Source organism: Chlorocebus sabaeus, chromosome 12 (genome assembly GCF_047675955.1).
Source record: "Chlorocebus sabaeus isolate Y175 chromosome 12, mChlSab1.0.hap1, whole genome shotgun sequence".
NCBI classification, from domain to species: Eukaryota; Metazoa; Chordata; class Mammalia; order Primates; family Cercopithecidae; genus Chlorocebus; species Chlorocebus sabaeus.
Window position 1 is genome coordinate 3,634,973 of NC_132915.1, and position 18,081 is coordinate 3,653,053.

Consider the following 18,081-nt stretch of genomic DNA (forward strand, 5'->3'; position numbering starts at 1 on the left):
ACCATATTTATTATTCCTATCCATGATTATGGAATGTTTTTCCATTTGAATGCCATTTATGATTTCTTTGAGCAGTGTTTTGTAATTCTTGTTGTAGAGATCATTCACCTCCCTGGTTAGCCGTATTCCTAGGTATTTTATTCTTTTCATGGTAATTGCAAATAGGATTGCATTCTTGATTTGGCTCTCAGCTTGCATGTTATTGGTATATGGGAATGCTACTAATTTTTGTACATTATTTTTTATCCTGAAACTTTACTGAGATTATCAGATCAAGAAGCTTTTGGGCAGAGACGATGGGGTTTTGTAGGTATAGAATCATATCGTCTGCACACAGAAACAGTCTGACCTCTTTTCCTCCTATTTGGATGCCTTTTATTTCTTTCTCTTGCCTGATTGCCCTGGCTAGGACGTCTAGTACTATGTTGGGTAGGAATAATGAGAGAGGGTATCCCTGTCTTGTCCCAGTTTTCAAGGGGAATGCTTCCCATCTTTTGCCCATTCAGTATGATGCTGGCTGTGGGTTTGTCATAGGTGGCTCTTATTATGTTGAAATATGTTCCTCCAATGCCTCATTTGTTGAGAGTTTTTAACATGAAGGAATGTTGAGAAAATATCTGATGCTTCTCTAGAGACAAATATATGAAAGCAAACATTTCATGAAGGATTAAAGAATATTTTGTGGCAGCAAGAATGACTCTCCAAGATGCCCTAATCCCTGAAAACTGAATCCGTTATATCACTTAAGGGATTTTGCAGATGTAATTAAGGTTGCAGACTTTAAGATAGGAGATGATCGTGATTCATGCAGTGGGCTGGAATGTAATCACATGAGCACTTAAGAGATTTAACTTGGTTGGAGGCAGAAGAGACACAGAAGAGAGGTGTGGGTGAGGGGAAGCCAGAGAAACTAGAAGCAGAGAATGTCTCTCTGCAGCATTGCTGGTTTAGAAAATGAACTGGGCACCATGAAGAGCGATGCAGGCAGCCTGACGCTGCTGAGAGGCCCCAACTACCAGCCGGTGATGAACTGGGACCTCACTCCTACAACTACAAGAAGATGAATTCTGCTCTAACCTGCATTTGCTTGGACACACGTTCTCCCCTAGAGCCTTCATTAAAGAGCCCAAGAGCACCTTGATTTTGTCCTTGTAAGACTATAAGCAAGGTCATCATTCCAGCCCTCCCACACTTCTAAAGTGAGAGATAGTAAGAGAATGTTTTAGTGATTTGTTACAGTGATGATGAAAAGCTGATACACATTCCAGCCTCCATCACATCCATTTACAGACATTCCCATTCAGTTCTGAACCCTTGGACAATGGCCCAAAAACAAAACAAAACAAAACAAAAAAAACCTTTTCTCAAACACATGCTGAGAATATACTGAAAAAAAAATCTATCTATCTATCTATCTATCTATCTATCTATCTATCTATCTAGTCAGGCACAGTGGCTCGCCTGTAATCTCAGCACTTTGGGAGGCCAAGGTGGGCGGATCACCTGAGGTCAGGAGTTCAAGACCAGCCTGGCCAACATGGTGAAACCCTGTCTCTACAAAAATACAAAAAAAAAAAAAAAATTAGCTGGGCATGATGGCGGGTGCCTGTAATCCTAGTGACTCAGGAGGCTGAGACACGAGAATTGCTTGAATCTGGGAGGCGGAGGTTGCAGTGAGCCGAGATCATGCTATTGCACTCCAGCCTGGGCGACAAAGCAAGACTCCATCTCAAAAAAAAAAAAAAAAAAAAAATTATATATATAGTTTTAACAGAAAGTCAAAATATCCAATACAGTTTCTGTTTTTTGTTTTGTTTTGTTTGGATTGTGTATGGCCTTGGAGCTAAAGTAACATACATGATCATGAACCATATAGGGACACAGTGACAGAAATGGGAAGGCTGATCCATGATCATACATGCATACATGCTTACATACATACACTATGGATTCCAAAGTCCCCTTTGACCTGAAAGTATGAGACGAGCCCACAACCCGTTTGAAATAGATACTCAGCAACCACAACCCAAATTGTATATACATAAGTAAAGCTGTCCTTATTTCAGAGATGATATTATGAATTGAATTGTTTTCCTTCAAATTTATATGAACCCCAGAATGTGACCTTGTTTGGAGGTAGGATCTTTGCAGAGGTAATCAAGTTAAAATGAGGTCATTAAGGTGAGCCCCAATCCAGTATGACCAGTGTCCTTATAAAAAAGGGAAATGTAGGTGCAGAGACACACACAGAGGGAAGACGCTGGGACAACACACAGGGAGAACGCCTCGGGAAGACAGAGGCCTAGAGTGTTACACCTGCAAGGCCAGAGCTGCTTACTGTGTTCCTCCCTGACCCCACCTCCCACCTGGGGCTGAGCTTGACCCAGGCCTTACCACCCACTGCTGCTACTCTGCCATAAATCCCTTTTTAAAAAACTTTTAAATACTTATTTGACAAATAAAAATTCTATATATTCAAGGTATACTATGTTATGATTTGATATAGGTATACACTGTGTTCTGATTACCACAGTCAAGTTAATTAACACACCCAGCACACCACACAAGTTACCATGTTGGTGGCAGAGGGGAGTGAAGACATTTAAAATCTACTCTCTTTCCAAATTCCAGGTAAATAAAACAGTATCATCCCCTATAGTCACCATGCTGGATCCCTTTTGTTTCATAGGGTTGTTGAAAAAAGACTGCGAATTAAGGACTGAAATGCATGTCTTCCAGATAGGCCTAAATAAAGGATCACACTCGGGAACCAGTTTTAAATAGACCACCCTTTATGGAGCTTCCCTTCATCACCGTGCCCAGTGGAATTGTAACAATGCTAAATGAGTGCCATTACCTTTTTCACTGCTTTATGTGCTGGTTTTACGGCACCACACAGGTGTCCCCGGAGCCTTGGCTCCTCTGCAGCATCTTACTGATGTGCCACTGCCTCACGAAGAAAGGCCATGTTTTGCCCAAAGTGACTAATAGTTTAACTCAGTCAGTTATTTCAGCTTATTTTTATTGCCCAGTAATGATGCGGTGAAACATTTTACTAAGTCGGGGAGCACATCAGCCTTTCCTAGACAATGATAAACAGAATATTTGCCAGCTCAGTCAATGACTGAGTACAACCAAGAGACACTGCAGCCTAAGAGAGGGCAGTCAGAGTGGGGAGGTCACAGAAGGGTGCAATAAATCTTCTCCCCAGGGATGTTTACGCAGAAAGTCCTTGGTCATTAGAAATGTCATTTAACTGTAAATAATAAGATATATTTGCTAATCAATGCTTGAGATGCTTCCTGAGAGTATTAGTATAGTTTTGCATTTTACTGTTTTTTTTCCAGAATCCCTTTAAAATTATGTTGGAGACGGGACAATATGAAAGTAAAATTCATTCCTAAAATTGGCTGTCAGCATGGAAATTATAAATCTCATTTTCTAAACTCTTTGACAGTCCTTCACAGCAAACTTTCCACAGAGCAACTGTGAAAATAGACAATGTCAATCTGCAAAGTTTCTGATTGTTTTCTTTCCTCATATTCCGAGGTGTGCATATGTGCCCCGAATTGTATTAAAACATTTGCTACAGATGACAGATTTTATAACAAAAAACAAATAAGCCAATATATCCAAGATCTATCATTTCAAAAGTAACATATTTAGGAAGCACTAAAAGGGATAAGAATGAAAATACCATTCCCTTTTTTAAGCGATACTAAATAAAGTTGATTACAGAAAATGCTTTGTCAAAGTATAAATATAGTATCACCTTTATAGTTTAAATTCTCCAGGTGAGATTTTATAACGTCCCGTTATCCAAGAACACATTTCCATAAATATATACATGCTAGTGTTAGAAATGCTTTTGAGTTAGTTTTACTCATATCACAATGTAATTCATTTTTGCTGTGAAATAGATCATATATGTACAGTTAGAAAAATATTACTAATTTTTAAAAAGAATATATATTCTGTTACATAAATATACCACATTTGATCAGTTCTACTGTCCCATTTTGTTATTGTTAGGCAATTTTCATTTTTGCTTTTAGATTTGCTTTATAAAATTTAGGGGGGTGGTGTTTGTTTTGTTGTTTTGCTTTTTTTTTAGACAGGGAGTCACTCTGTTGCCCAGGCTGGAGTGCAGGGGAGCAATCACAGCTCACTGCAGCCTCTGCCTCTCCAGGCTCAAGCACTTCTTCCACCTCAGCCTCCAGAGTAGCTGGGACTACAGGCCTGCACCACCACACCCAGCTAATTTTTGTTGTTGTTTCTTCGTATTTTGTAGAGACAGAGCTTTGCCATGTTGTTCAGGCTGGTCTGAGGTGATCCACCCACCTCAGCCTCCCAAAGTGCTGGGATTACAGGCATGAGCCACCATGCCCAGCGTAAAATTCAGTTTTTAAAATATTCTTAACATACCCAGTTTTTCCAGAGAATTTTGCATTCCTTATGTGTGCTTTTGTAACTTTATTTACCCATCTGTATAGTAAACTTTGGGAAACACCAGCTCTAACCACCATGTTTAACAGCATAGGCTGGTTGTTAAATTTTACTGATGCATATAAACACAAAATAGATTTCCTCCCATAGAAATAGCCTTTGGTTCCGCTAGTATTCATTACTCATTTTAGTAATTTAAAGACCACATGATCCAAATTCTTCTTGAATGCTGTGCAGTGCATTGAAATAGACTAATAAGCCCTTTTCTGTTTTCTCAGCAAATTTAATTCTTGGGACATTTCTGTTCCTATAGTTTCCTATGACACATAGCATCACTAAGAATCAAATAAGTGAAACTGAAAAGATTAAAATTAATCCTGTAATCCAGTTTTAATAATGAGTTCTTTTTATTATGTTTCTTTTTCCTTTCCATTTGTTTTATATTGGCCTGGAGAAAACAGTCTTGATGAATAAAATCCACAGTATTTTCTTCCTAACTAGCTTATGTATAATGGCCTGAATATGTACAGCTGCAGACACTAACTTCATTCCTACAGTATAATATCCACCAGTGATTGAAACTAGTCAGCTGCGCATGTTATTTATTTATTTAAAAGGATTTGGATTTTTATACAATATTTAAAACACCACAGAATGAAAAGGGATCAATCACTGTATACCTTGGAAGTCTTTCCAAGAATCTCAGTATCTAACAGCCATGGAGGCTATGACCTTTTTCCTTCTTTTCTTAGCCTGCTGGTCATTTAAGGGTCACCGGAGATGACTCATGCTCTAGTTCTTAAAATCAAACTTGTTTCACCAAGTCAAAGACCCTGAATTTGTCTAAATTGTAAAAGCATCCTCTTGCCACCTGTCCACCAAAATACCTTCTATTCAAGCGAACAACAGCTTTAATTGCTGACTCAACTCTCAAATTCTAAAAATGTCTGTACTGCTTCTTCATCAGGGGCACCAAGAAGTGCACATATCACACATTTTCCAACTTTGCCATATTTTTCATGGCAAAGTTGGAAAATACCGTGGACTTCATCCATCAAGCCTGTTTTCTCTGAGCCAATATAAATTGACAATAGAAAAGAAAAAGAAGCATAACAATAAAACGAACTCATTATTAACTAAATTAACTATACTCTTTTCAGTTTTACTTATTTTATCCTTAATGATGCCATGTCTCATAGGAAACCATATGAACTGAAAAATATGTCATCACACATTCTCCCCTAGTTTCAACTTCCAAGTCATCATCCACCTTCCCTGCACCAACCATGCTCCTTAGTAGGACCACGTTAGTAGGACTCTATTTCAGTCAGTGGATTTGTACCTGATTTTTCAATGCATCTTTCTCCGCGTCATCGCCCATGATGATCTTGCCGCCAGGTTTGCTAGTCTTCCCCACCGGAAAGGCGGCGCGCAGCCCCTGCTGGTGCTCCCGAGGCCCTGGCCTTCCCGGAAGCCGCGCTTCTGCGTGATGTTGTGCGCCACCGTTCCCCCCACGTTAGCGAGGAAGGAGCTACTAGGCCGTTTGGAGATCTCGATCTGTCCTGTTCCTCCTTCACTGGAGGAGGAATGGCAGCTTTGGAAGACCGTGCCTGAGGTCTTGAATCCTCTTCATAAGGAAAATCTCGGGGTGACTCTTGTCTTTCTCTACCAGAAAAGTAGGTGGGGCAATGGCAGCTCCGCCCTACTTCTTTTCCTCCTTTCTGTTTCCTAATCTTCATCTTCGTCAGAATCTGGATCTGGTCGCCTTGATCAGAACCCCCCTAGCTTTCTGCCTGTCTTTAGGCCTCTTTTCCCTTTCTCCTATTTCCTTTCGTATTTCCAGCTCCTGCTGTGTCTGTCATTCCTCTCTTTGGCGCTTCACTACTTTCTCATAATCAGAAGGAAGCCTAGATCATATTCGTCAGTTAAGGGAATCAGAACGTCCCCTGCAGAAACCCACTGGGAACAGCATCCTTCAGCCCAGCTGGGTCATCTGGCCTTAGGACAATGACTGGGGCAAGAGCTGCACTGTTTCTTCCTTTGGCTCTTTACCTGAGTGAGCGCTGCCTTCCTCACCCGAAGCTGAGGCTGCAGAAGTTTGACGTTTTGGGACCGGCTTTCTGCTATTGAGTCACTGGTCCCCACTCCCAGGCCATCGTTATGGGGACATGCTTTTTTTTTTTTTTTTTTTTTTGAATGTTGCCCTGTTGACTCTACCCATGGGTAGCCAGTTTAATATGAACAAATGGAGGAGAAGGAAGAGGAGGAAGAAGAGGAAAGAAGGAAGAAGAAGAAGAAAACCCCACCAATTTCCTGATGCCAGATAAATGGAAAATGTTATTTGTACCAAAGAAAACTTGAGAGAGTTGGCCGGGCGCGGTGGCTCACGCCTGTAATCCCAGCACTTTGGGAGGTCGAAGCGGGCAGATCACAAGGTCAGGAGATGGAGACCATCCTGGCTAACACAGTGAAACCCCGTCTCTACCAAAAAATACAAAAAATTAGCTGGGCGTGGTGGTAGGCGCCTGTAACCCCACCTTCTCAGGAGGCTGAGGCAGGAGAATGGTGTGAACCCAGGAGGCAGAGCTTAGTGAGCCGAGATCGTACCACTGCACTCCAGCCTGGGTGACACAGCAAGATTCCGTCTCAATAAAAGAAAAAACAAGAAACCTTGAGAGATACTTGGAGTAAATTACTGGTGGATGTGGATTTCTGGATCTCAATAGATTTATTTTAATAGAAAGTTTAGGCCAGGCGCGGTGGCTCACACCTGTAATCCCAGCACTTTGGGAGGCCAAGGCGGGTGGATCATGTGAGTTTAGTAGTTCAAGACCAGCCTGGCCAATATGGTGAAACCGCATCTCTACTAAAAATACAAAAATTAGCTGGGCATGGTGGCGCACTCCAGTACTACCAGTGACTTGGGAGGCTGAGGTAGGAGAATCGCTTGAACCTGGGAGGCAGAGGTTGCAGTGAACCGAGATGGCGCCACTGAACTCCAGCCTGGTACAGAGTGGTACTCCATCTCAAAAAAAAAAAAAAAAAAGTGTAATTTGCAGATGCAGATTTATCTTCTGTTCTGTCATTTTTGTCCATTCTTTTTTTTCTAGTCTGAGATTTCATCTTTTTGAAGTGTTTTTCAAGCAGCACGCTGTACGGTTGCAGATTGTGCATATAGCCTGCATTTTTTGCATTCATGCCTGAAATAGAGATTGACTGAAGGTCAAATTCTTTTAAACTTACCTTTATGGAATCTTTCTGCTATTCAATGCCATACCTCCTTCCATGATATAGAGAATACAAAGTTGACTGTTGCATCGCCAGTCCTCACATCCTTCTTGTAGCTAGTCCGAGAACTTGTGGCAACACTGCATTGAAGTCTGTCACTGCAGTAACACACAGTGACAATTTTCTTGCCAACCTCATATGCTTACACAAATGAAAATAACCGGGCTAAAATTTTCATGGGTCTTAATATCTTTACTTGTTCGATTTCATATCTAAAAACACGCAGTACTTTATGATTAGAATTTGTCCTGAAAGTTTCATAAATTTTTGGGGGGACACCTGGATTTATTTTAGTTTTTTTCCTAACAGAGTTATTGAACTCATTTTATTTAAGAATAACCTAAGTTATGTTTCAGGAAATACCACTTGGTGAAAGAAAAATTAGCAGAACAGTTGATATTCCTATAATTCATTACTCAAAAATATTTATTAAATTAATATCCTCTTAGTTCTTAACCTAATGTGTTTATTTCTTAATGATTAGTGAGATGCAGTAGAATTATATAAAGTTCACTGTCTATCCCATTCTTTAGAAGATTCTGCTGTACCATTTAAACTTAAATTTCTTTTTTAAATATAAAAATATAAAAGATTTTAGTCTTCAAACTTTTAAAAAATATGGTGTTAAATTTTAAACTTCCAAGTCTCTGTGAGGTTATGTATAAAGTTTTGATAATCTAAAAAGAAGTCTTAAATAGGAGGGACGCTTTTACTTTTGGAATCTAAAGCAGAACATATTAAACTGTTAAAGAGATAAAGCTTATTAAAATAGAAATCTAAACATAACATTTAATTTTTATGGAGACTTTTAGGGAGGAAATAAGAGTACAGGCATTGAGAGGTGCTTCATTGATTCCAGTGAGAGGAATCTTCATTGACTATTTTTTGAAATTGTACTAGTGATTCATAATATAAGGTCAAAGAGAGATCAATGAAAAACACATTAAGTACAAATTCTATACTTCATTTTTTTCATTTTAATAAAGAAAGAGCACTGTAAAGAAAACTCAATCCTCAAGTGGTAAATATTGACATACATTTACTATGATAATTGGAGAAAAGGATATTTGCATGGACTCAGTGTCATGCCAAATACTAGGTTTAATACCTAATATTTGAATGATTGGGAAAAAAATTATATCCCACAAGTTTGAAAGAAACAGTGCTTACAGAGTCAATATAAGCAAGCTTCTTTTTTAAAATAAGGCAAAGGATAAAATTTTTCAAACGCTATAATTTCATAATATACAATTTAAAAAACCCTTTCTATGACTAGAAGGAAATAAAATAGACATTTGATTATTTCCAATATTAGAAGTTAAATATTAAAAGTTTTACCATAACCAGCACTCCGTTCTCTTTTTTTTTTTTTTGGTTATATTTCCAGAGGGAATGAAATAGTTATAATTACTATAAGCATTAGAAAACTGCATCTCTAATGGAATAAATAGCATTTTTCTAATGTTACCATTTTATTGGAAGACATACACCTTATGAATTTTATCTTAATATGATCCCAAGTTGCTCAGCTAATAGTTATCAAGCTCGCTTTTGCAACCACACACCCATCAGTTGGATGATATTTTTCCAGGCAGAGGAATTTGCCAGGTTACTATTCATCAGCCACCCAACCCTACATGTCCTGCAGAGAAAATAAAAAGTAATCTCTCCTAGAAAAGTTTGAATCATAAAGATGGATGAAGATATGTGCAGAAGGACATACTCAGTGAAATATGGAGAAGGTTAGACAAGAAAAATATTTAATTTAAAAAATTAAGTATTACAACCACAGTTATGCTGGTTGTGCCATAATTTTACAATGATTTTGGCTGAGAAGAATCACAGGCTCACACCTGGAAAAACAATATTTCCACATACAATTTGCCCTACTACATTTGGTGTTTACCATCAGTGAATAAATAAATGCTACAGATTTAAAAATTAAAAAGTTATATCTACACCTGGTAGACCTTTCAAAACCTGTTTTCTTTATGGAGTAGATTCTGTTAGTCAATTCTAGTTTAAACATTAACTAAAATCATCATCTCTGGCTAAACAGGTTTTAATTTATAACTCACAGTTAGTGACATATTAAAAAAATAATAATAATTCAGGTCGGGCGCTGTGGCTCACGCCTGTAATACTAGCACTTTGGGAGGCCGAGGTGGGCAGATCACGAGGTCAGGAGATCGAGACCATCCTGGCTAATACAGTGAACCCCCGTCTCTACTGAAAATACAAAAAAAATAAAAATAGCCGGGCATGGCAGCAGGCACCTGTAGTCCTAGCTATTCAGGAGGCTGAGGCAGGAGAATGGCGTGAACCCAGGAAGCAGATCTTGCAGTGAGCCAAGATCACACCACTGCACTCCAACCTGGGCAAGAGAGCGAGACTCAGTCTCAAAAAAGAAAGAAAAAAAAAAATCTAATTCTAGAATTCCCGGAATGGAGTTTATGTTATATTCTGTTGATCGAGCGAGGCAGCCAGATTCAAGGCAAGGGGAGTTATTTCTCACCTCTTGAGAAGCAATATGTGTTGAGGAAGGGAAATAATTGATGGTTAGCTGTCTTTGACTTCTACCATATGGAGCAGGGTCTCCACACTCCTTTCTCCCTTAATAATTTTCCACTTAAAAATTTTCTTTGCAATTCTCACACCTTTATTATTACATATAAATTTTAGAATCAATTTTTCTTGTCTAGATAACCATGCCATTTGGATTAAAATTGCATTACATGTATGCATTATATGGGAGGAGAACTGACAGCCTTATAATATTGAATCTGCTCATTAAGGAACAGAGTCTCTCTGTTTACTTAGGTTTTATATTTTTCATAACGTACATGTTGGTATTTCTACCCAGGCTTTTCTTTTTGTTTTGTCATGTAACCCATGAATGAGATAGCACTGTCTGTGCAATTGGGCAGTTGCCCAAAATTTAAGGTGTTAACATGCATTAATTCACTTAATCCCGCCTCATTTCCTCCTCCTCTCAACCCCTGACAACCACTAATCTGCTTTCTGGCTCTAGATTTGCCTGTTCTGGACATTTTATATAAATGTGTCATCCAATATCTGGTCATTTGTGACTGCCTTCTTTTATTTAGCAAGAATCTAAGGATTTTTGAGGTTCATTCGTTGTGTAGCCTGTATCAGTACTTCATTCCTGTTTATGGCTGAATAATGTTCCATTGTATGTACATATATTCTTCCATTATACGTACCTATGTATGTATACCACACTTTGTATATCCATTTATTCATTGGGGGATATCTGGGTTATTTACAGTGTATTTCAGGAGTCCCCAAGATCATCCTCCCCCTTGATCTACCGCTATTTGTACCTTATATGACCTCTGCAGAACTATTTATCTGGAAACGAGCTGATGGTTAACTAAATATAGTTCTTCTGACGACTCATTTTCCATTGGACTCAGTCTCCCAATACATTTGATTATCAATATCAGTATTATCACATGACTTATTTGCATGAAATAGTCAAATCCAACCAGCCGTGCTAGTGTTACCCATATTGCATGTTGTGGTAGTAGATGCAGCCCCCCAAAATAAAAGTCAAAAGATGCTGGCACTTTCCTGAGGTTCTTCTCAGCCACTAACAGTTGGTATAGCTCATCACCACCTGGAATGACCAAAATGTCTCCCATGAATATGCGGCTCAGCTTTGTAGGCTTCCATTTAACTTTGTCAGGTCCCAAGGCAGGGCTGGCTTTGGCGGTCTTGTTTCCACTTTGGCTATGATGAATAATGCTGCTGTGAACATTCAGGTATACGTTTTTGTGTGGTTTCATTTCTTTTAAGTATATACCTTGGAGTGGAATTACTGGATCATATGATAAGTGTTTTAACTTTTGAAAAACTACCAAAATGTTTTCCAAAACAGACAGAAGATTTTACGTTCCCACAGCATTGAATGAAGGTTCTCATCCAGTTTCCCACTTTTGCTGACACTTCTTATGTTTGTCTTTCGAATTGAGTTATCTCAGTGGGGTGAAGTGGTATCTCATTGTGTTTTGATTTGCATTTCCCTAATAACGAATGTTATTGAGCACATTTTCACATGCTTATTGGTCATTATTCATCTTTTTGAAGAAATGTCTATTCATCTTTTGCCCATTTTTAAACTGGGTTGTCTTTTTATTGAGTTGTAAGAGTGGTTTATATAGTCTGGAACATGTGTTCCTTGTCAGATATAGGGCTTGTAAGTTTTTGTCCCATTCTGTGGTTGTCCTTGTTTTCTTATGTAACCTTTGCATTAGTCTGTTTTCATGCTGCTGATAAAGACATACCTGAGACTGGACAATTTACAAAAGAAGGAGGTTTATTGGACTCACAGTTCCATGTGACTGGGGAGACCTCACAATCATGGCAGAAGATGAAAGGCAAGGAGGAGCAAGTCACAATCTTAAACGGATGGCAGCAGGCAAAGAGAGAACTTGTGCAGGGAAACTCTCATTTTTAAAACCATCAGATCTCATGAGACTCATTCACTATCACAAGAACAGCACAAGAAACACCTGCCCATATAATTCAGTCACCTCCTGCTGGATTCCTCCCACAACACATGAGAACTGTGGGAGTTACAATGCAAGACAAGATTTGGTTGGAGACACAGCCAAACCATATGAACTTTGAAACACAGAAGTTTTAAATGAAATCCAATTGATCTACTTTTTGTTTTGTTGCTTGAGCTTTTGGTGACTGCTATGGTTTGAAATACGTCCCCACAAAATTCATGTTTTGGAACCCTTTTATTCCTGTGAGTGGGAATATAAAACTGTACAGCCAGTATGGAAAACAGTATGGTGATTCCTCAAGAAATTAGAAACAGAATTACCTTATGATCCAGCATTTCCACTTCTGGGTGGAATACCAAAATAATTGAAAGCAAGGTCTCAAAGGGATATCTGTAAACCCATGTTCATAGCAGCATTAGACACAATAGACAAAAGTGGAAATAATCTAAGCATTCATTGAGGGATGAATGGAAAAACAAAATCTGACATATACATACATACAATGGAATATTATTGAGCTTCCAAAAGGAAGAAAATTCTGACATATGCTATAACATGGATGCACCTGGAGTACATTATGCTAGGTGAAATAAGCCAGTCACAAAAATAAATACTGCATGATTCCGTTTAAACGAGGGGCCTAGAATATTCAACTTCATAGACAGAAGGTAGAATGGTGGTTGCCAGGGGCTGGGAGGAGGGGGTGGGGTTAGTTTTTAATAAATATCATTTCAGTTTTACAAGATGAAGAGAATTTTGGAGATGGGTTGTGGGGATACTTGTACAACATTATCAATGTATTTAGTGCCACTGAATGTACACTTTAAATGGTTAAGATGGTAAATTTTATGTGTGTTTTAACAAAAACTGAAAAAAGGGATATATGTTACTCTAAACAAAAATTTCATATGCTGAACTCCGAACCCCCAGTACCTAAGAACATGACCTTATTCGGAAATGGGGTTGTTGTAAATGTAATTAGTTAAGATGAGGTCATGTTGTAATAGTGTGGGCCCCATAATCCAATATGATTTGTGTCTTTATAAAAAGGGGAAATTTGTGCACAGAGATAACACAGGGAATATACCATATGAAGATGAAGGCCAAATTCTATAAGCCAAGGAATGCCAAAGATTGCCAGCAAACCACCAGAAGCTAGGAGAGAAGTGTGGATTAGATTCTTTCTCACAGCCCTCAGAAGGAACCAGCCCTGCCAAGACCTTGATCTCAGACTTCTAGTCTCCAGAACTGTGAGACAGTGCATTTTGTTTTGTAAGTCTGCCACACAGTTTGTGGCACTTTGTTATGGCAGCCCTAGGAGATGAAGACAATATGCAACATGATTTGTCCGTTATAGGACACTGCGGGCTGTAAGTGTGTTCTTTGGTCTGAAGAGATATAACTTGGTGGTCCAAATTGATGTCTTACCATCTGTTCCAGTTCTTTTGTAGTAGTTTTGGCATTTGAATTTAATGACTATGCAAAGCCCAGTCCAGAGTACGTGTCAGGACCCATTACAGTGTCCCAGGGATACTGGCTTCAGTCTGGTATAATGTACTTGTTAGCTATGAGTGGTGCCTTCCTACTGGGAATCTGCCCCATAGCCACCTGCAGTCTCTGTCTTCCTGCTGTCAGATAGGACAGTTCTTGTTGGCATTTGGTGCCTCTGAGGGTGCAGGAGGGACGTGTTGCAGAGCAGCCCATCACTGCATTGCTGCAGCTCTCCTGTGTCCACCCCTTTGTTGAGCCCCATTGGCCACCTCAAGTTCACCAGCATGTCTATGTACCAGATCTGATCACTGACCCTGGGAGGGGTTCTTCAGGTGGGCATTGACATGAGCTACTTTAATGTGCCCTTTAAGTTCCTGCAGTGCTGTGCTCCATGTGGGCATCCTTTCACAGCCCAGTTTGCCATTGCCCCTCTGCCTGGTCATATGACCAGGCCATTGGCCACTGCCCATGAGTCAGTAAAAGTAAAAACTGAAATGTAGAAGATCCTATCATTGTTCAATTCTTCCATCCCAGGAAGGAGTTCAATGTGCAATTCATCTCACTGAGCTGATTTGTTCTTGCCTTTTTCAATAAGAGTTTTCCCTTTACTGCTCATAGGTGTGCATCCAGGCCACACTGATGCAAGGGTCGGGGTCCCAAGGCCTTGGGCAGCCTGCCTCATGGCTCTGCAGGGTACAGCCCCAGTGGCTGCTTTCATGGGTTAGCCTTGAGTGCCTGTGGCTTTTCCAGGCACATGGTGAAAGTTGTCAGTGGAGCTACCGTTCTGGGGCCTGGAGGATAGTAGCCCTTTTCTCACAGCTCCACTAGGCAGTGCCCCCATGGGGACATTGAGTGGGGACTCCAAGCCCACATTTCCCCTCCATACTGCTTTAGTAAAGGCTCTCCATGAGGGCTCTGCCCCTACAGCAGACTTCTTCCTGGGCATCCAGGCATTACCATACAAACTTTAAAATCTAGGTGGAGACACCCAAGCCTCAACTCCTGCCCTCCTTGCACCTGGCTTGAAACCACATAGAAGACACAAAGGCTGCACCCTCTGAAGCAGTGGCCTGATATGTATTTTGGGCCCTTTTAGCCACAGCTGGAGCTGGAGCAGCTGGGATTCGGGGTGACATGTCCCAAGGCTGTACAGGACAGTGCAGTCCTGGGCTTAGGCCATGAAACCATTTTTCCCTCCTAGTCCTTCAGGCCTGTTATGGGAAGGGCTGCTGTGAAGGTCTCTGAAATGACCTGGAGGCATTTTCCCCATTGTCTTGGCTATTAACATTCTGATCCTCTGTCCTTATGCAAATTCCTGCAGCTGAGTTAAATTTCTTCCCAGAAATTTGTTTTTTCTTTTCTACCACATGGTCGGGCTGCAAATTTTCCAAATTTTTGTGGTCTGCTTCCCTTTTAAATGTAAGTTCCAATTTCAGACTATCTCTTTGCGAATGCATATGAGCATATGCTGTTAGAAACAGCCAAGTTACATCTTGAATGCTTTGCTTTTTAGAAATTTAGAAATTTCTTCTGCCAGATAGCCTAAATCATCTCAAGTTTGAAGTTCCATAGATTCCTAGAGTAGGAGCAGTGTCACCAGTCTCCTTGCTAAAGCATAGCAAGAGTGACCTTTGCTCCAGTTCCCAATAAGTTCCTCATCTCCATCTGAGACCACCTCAGCCTGTATTTCACTGTCCATGTCACTATATCAGCATTTTGGTCACAGCCATTCAACAAGTCTCTAGGAAGTTCCAAACTTTTCTTCTTGTCTTCTGTTTTTTGTTTGTTTGAGATGGAGTCTCACTCTGTTATCCAGGCTGGAGTGCAGTGGCACAATCTTGGCTCACTGCAACCTCTGCCTCCTGGGTTCAAATGATCCTCCTACCTCAGCTTTCTGAGTAGCTGGGATTACAGGCATGTGCCACAATGCTTATCTAATTTTTTTTGTATTTTTAGTAGAGAGAGAGTTTCACCATGTTGGCCTGGCTGACCTTGAACCCCTGACCTCAAATGAGCCACCTGCCTCACCCTCCCGAAGTGCTGGAATTACAGGCATAAGCCATCATGCCCAACCATCATCTTCCTGTCTTTTTATACGCCTTCCAAACTGTTCCAGCCTCTGCCTATTACCCAGTTCCAAAGTCACTTCCACATTTTCAGGTATCTTTGTAACAATTCCCTACTTCTCTGGTACCAATTTCCTGTATTAGTTTGTTCTCACATTGCTATAAAGAACTACCTGAGACTGGGTAATGTACAAAGAAAAAAGGTTTAATTGGCTCATGGTTCCACAAGCTGTACAGTAAGCATGGCTGAGGAGACCTCAGGAAACTTACAATCATGGTGGAAGGTGAAGGGGAAGGACACATATCTTCACATGGCCAGCAGGAGCGCAGGGAAAGTTACTATACAGTTTTTAACCAGATCTCATGAGAGCAAGGGGGATGTCCACCCCTATGATTCAGTAACTTCCCACCAGGCTCCTCCTCCAACATTGGAAATTACAATTCGACATGACATTTGGCTGGAGACTCAGAGCCAAACCATATCACCAACGCTATAAAGAAACTGAGGCACTGATGTCACACTGCTGGTGGATCCAAGACTTGATCTCAGGCCAGCCTGATTCCTAAGTGGTGTTCTTACCCTATTGCCTCAGGATCAGGGAGAGATCTGTGGAGCCTGTACATTGCTAAAGAGCAAGTTGAAAGAATTTTATTTCCAACAGTAGGGCTGATAAGGACCAGCTGAAAACAACTAAAGCTTCTGGAATACATTTCAAGAACCTTTTAAAAATGTGTCAATGAGCTACAAAATAAGAGTTCCAAAAAGCCAAAAAAGTTTTAAAATGGAGATGAAACCCAAAGAAATAGCTAAGACACTGATGCCACTTTCCACCCTTAAGATATTTGCCAAATGGCAAATTAAACTTTGCTGTTTTTTCACAGCCTGAGGTGGGAAAGGGGCAGCAGAACAGCAGACAAAGCTGAGGGCCTGCCCAAGTGGGAGGGGCTAAAAGGAGATATCATAAAGTGAGATCCAAAAGGACAGACTTAGTGTAAGGGTGAACTATGAATAAACCTTTCCGCCTCCCCTGTATGCTGCCCTTGGCCCCTGCTTCCCTAGGAACAGTGAGGAACATTGTGCATCCTGAGAGAAAACATCTCCCCTGAGAGTTTTATATACCTATAAAACCAACCCTTTAACTGGGTTGTTCACACAAGCTGGGTGGTCTAAAATGTGTCAAGCTTCAAATTTAAAGCAATATCAACTTTTTGATGCCTTCTAAATGACTGACAGATGCAAAATGGATTGTCTTTGGAGGAACTCTGAGATAGTCTCAAGGAATATAAGTTTACCATAAAAATATCACAAATGTAAAATCGGCAAGAGCCAGCAGAAGCAATGGGCAGAAAGAGCAGGCCTGCAAAAACTTAAGACAGTCAAGTTAGCAAAGACAGTACAAAGTGTGTTTTATACTTAAAGAAACAAAGGAGTTGAAATACCTTGAGTATGAAAATATCCAAATAGATTGGGAAAAGTACCAACTAGAAATGAAAAGTATCATAACTGAAATGGAAATGTCAATGGATTGGTTTAACAGTCACCAAAAAGAGAATAATAGATGAAGAAATAAAGAAGTTTTCAGACCTGAAAAAGCTCAAAGACTTTATTACCTGCAGACCTGCATAAGAAAAGTTAAAGGATGTCCTTCAGGCATAAGAGAAACGATACTAATGGCAGCAGTGTGCCATCTGGAGCAGCCACTGTTATCATGCCAGCTGCAGTGGGGAGGCACAAGTGGTGGTGGCAGGAGCGACTGTGGGAGCAGTAGTGGCTGTGGTGGGTCCCCTGTGCCCCACATCCCTGAGGCAGCTGACTGCACCTGCACCACCCCCACCCTTGCACTACTGGGCAGGACCCGCTGCAGGCCCGGAACCTCCACCGCGGCTTCAACCTCACTCTCTGGCGCGTCCCAGGAGCCCGCGAGCCGATGGTGCAGCCAGGAGTCGTGGGGCGGCCCCAGGAGCATTGGGTTTGTTTGCGCAGGGTTGGCTGAGGCCACCAGCCACCCGCACCTTGCCCGCTGCCACTAAGGGGAAAATGCAGACAAGAGGCATGGCCAGGGCTGCGTGCTTTATGGAGCCAGAATGTTGGTGGGGTGGGAGCTTCCTGGGCGCAGCTACAGCCACCCAAGCTGTGGCTAGGGCCAGGGCACTCCGGTGCTCTTGGCAGCCAGGAGTAGGCAGGAGGCCTGCCCTCCCAGGTGCAACTGCAGCCACCGAAGCTGGAGCTGTGGACCCAGGCATGTGTGTACTCT

The 18,081-nt window shown here is 40.9% G+C and overlaps 1 protein-coding gene and 1 pseudogene across 2 annotated transcripts in view; one reads left to right on the forward strand and one right to left on the reverse strand.

Annotated features, from left to right (window-relative positions):
- Positions 1-18,081, forward strand: part of ZNF484 (zinc finger protein 484) — a 143,323-nt gene that overhangs the window by 45,524 nt on the left and 79,718 nt on the right. The window lies entirely within an intron of this gene.
- Positions 5,093-7,733, reverse strand: LOC103219848 (splicing factor 45 pseudogene; annotated as a pseudogene).